Here is a 3,017-nt window from a genome sequence, read left to right as displayed (position 1 = left end):
CGTGATGTGTTGGCCACACCGGGTTGGTGTTAGCGTGTGTCTCCTTGCTTTTATTGTTGTTCTTAACAGCCTACATTTTTCCTGCCTCGAATATCTGTGCTAGTTTCGGGATGACCAATACATTTGTGCAGTTTGTTATTGGTGTGGAGTGAGTGAAGCCAACTTAATCAGAATTCAAAACAAATCTTTGCAAAATTCCATATAGCCGTGCATACGGCGAGCGAGAACTACTGGAATTTAAATTGACCAATCAGAATTCAGCGGGTGGGAAAAACTGTGCTATCAGACGTGAAGGCAAAAATGGAATCTCTTTTCCTCTGCCAAATTTGTAATGCATGACTTACTTAAAGGAAATATTCTAGTATTTGAAGGTTACTTACATTTTGACGTTTTTATGAGGCCAGAAAGATCCGTATTGATCACTCGATGGAAGTCCGCCATTTTGGCTGTACTATGGCAGGCTTGGGCGCTAAGCGTGACGTCATTGCGCACACTTGCTTGAACGGGGGAAACTTGAAAAATGGTTCAGTGCGTTGTTGTGGGCTGTTCTAATAGAACTCCCAGAGACACCAAAAGAGGTATAAGTGTTCATCGTCTCCCGATTAAAAATGAAGTCCTTCTCAAAGAATGGATCGTTCGAATTAGAAGGAAAAACTTGCCAAATGTCCAGCACTGCCACATCTGTTCGGAACATTTCGAACCCTCCTGTTATGAAGGTGCCTTGAAGGCCAAGCTATTATAGGGTAGGAAAAGTCGATGTAATTTGAAGAAAGATGCTGTTCCAACCTTGTTTCCGCATGAGAAACGTTTGTTTAGAAGAGATGCCAGTGATCGTCGGATTAGTAGAGTCCGTCATGAAGCGGTATTAAAGTTAATTCGCCATTTCGATGAATTTTTCTTGAATGGAGGTTTACTAAACGCAGGCCTTGCAATTGTGAAGCGAGATGTGGAATAACCTTTAATGTTCCATATGATCTATTTTATGGCAGGAAAGTAAAGAACTACTGGATGCCGGGGATAAAAATTTGCCCAATTTCGCTTCCGAAAATGAAAATTCCTCCTCTGCTTCGCCCTTTTATTTCTTCCGTTTCCGAGAATCATGATCAGGTGAAACAAGAATTAGTTCAGTCCAAAAAGCACCGAAACGGAAGAAGAGAAAGTTAACCTCTGTCTCGTTAGCCCTAACGACGGAGATTGAAATTCAATGTAAGCCTGAGATGGTGGATGAAGCCTGTCAAACAGACGGTATAGTTGTAACATCGCCTCAGAAGTTGATTTCCATATCTCACATTTGAGACCTTTAGATTCTAGGAAGAGGACGAGAACGAGTACGAGATTTGACTGCCCATTTTTAGCGAAAATACTCAGAAGATTTATAACCCGGACGATTAATCTTACTCTTTGTTAGCAGAGTAGATTGCTCAGTTATTCTTATTACTGGTAGCTGAACCTTTTTGCTGATCGAAAAACCCAAAACTGCTACCGTGTTGTTGAATTGTTTTGACCCGCCAACATTTTTGCAAAACCTCGTACTAAAATGACGACGGCATCACGTTTTTCCCGCCCAAATGACGCTGGTTTGCGCGAGCTCACTGTTGTTCTATGAGAAAATCTCGAACTCGCTTTCGTTCTCGTCCTAGAATCTGAAGCTCTCTAATGATGTGTGTCACGCAATCCAACATGACCACACCTACACTTCCAGAGTTGACGAAGGTAAACGCGTAAACAAAAACGCCAGTCTGCACCATAATCCAAACGTGGCAAATACCCGGCAAAGTCTTGACTTGCCCCTTTCTCCACCAAAAAAAGTTGAGGATTATCCTGAAAATTTTTACATCAAGGATGATACTAGCTCCGAACCTATTTACATGCCGGATACCGAGGAATCAGAAACCAGTGACTCGGAGAGCGATTTCGAGTTTGATGAATCCGATTTTATTTCCGATGGTAGTGACTGTGAAGAGGAAATGATATTGGAAACTGAACTTTATGAAGACGAAGGAAAAGAAAACAGAAGTTGGCTGAATGAAGACTGTGGTAATATTCAGGAGGAACTCAAGGTTATAGTTTTTGAAAGCAAACTGAAAGAAATTTTTACACGTTTTGTGAATTGTCCAAATTGTTGGAAAAATATACAGGTAGCAAAACTTACAACTAAGGGTTACGTTGCAACATTTGATAGTCTTCATTGTTGCAAGCAGCCTGTGCATTGGCAATCCCAGCCGTTTGTGCGTTCAATGGCAGCTGAAGATTTGCTTCTGAGTGTGAGCATTCTTTTTACTGGCAGTGACTACAGTAATTTCTCCAACATCGCAACGGCCACTAATCTCCAAATATTTAGCCAAAGAAATTTCCTTGCCCAAAAAAAATGGCTTTTTCCTATCTTGAACAAGAAGATTAATGAACATCAGCAAGACGTTTTAAATGAAGCAAGAAATACCGAAGTTACCGCAGGGGGAGACGGGCGGTGCGACAGTCCGGGCCTCTCGGCAAAGTACGGTACGTACAGTATCGTAGGCAGTTTGTAGTAGTTCTCTTTGTAAACACACGGTCGAAAAGCTAGAGTGCTGCGTTACACAACGAATATCATGGTCTGCCGGCACATCTAAGTTAATAGATATTATATGTAAATCTGTTAGTTGGGAGCTATGAGTATCACTAAATGTCTGAAAACAAGTTAAGTGGTATACCAGTATACCCGAAAAAAACTTCGCCAAAATACCCAAAAATACCCAAAATTCATCCAAATATACCCAAAATTAACGGAAGCATTGTATACTGTATACCTGAAATTCAAAGAAAGTGATGGACCGAATACCCGTATTTAAGCTGCAATATACCGTATACCCGATTTAAAAAGCCCCTGTATACCGTATACCCAAAAACCTTGGCCGACCCTGATATATTTTGGCTACTCAGAGGAAACTAAGGTGATATTTAAGTTTCGTTGTTCTTCTATTATTTACGTACTTTCCTGTTTGGTAAGATAAAAGAACCCAAACGTTAGTGTGCTTAAA

Source organism: Montipora foliosa, chromosome 3, assembly GCF_036669935.1.
Source record: "Montipora foliosa isolate CH-2021 chromosome 3, ASM3666993v2, whole genome shotgun sequence".
NCBI lineage: Eukaryota > Metazoa > Cnidaria > Anthozoa > Scleractinia > Acroporidae > Montipora > Montipora foliosa.
Note: the sequence above shows the minus strand (reverse complement) of the source record.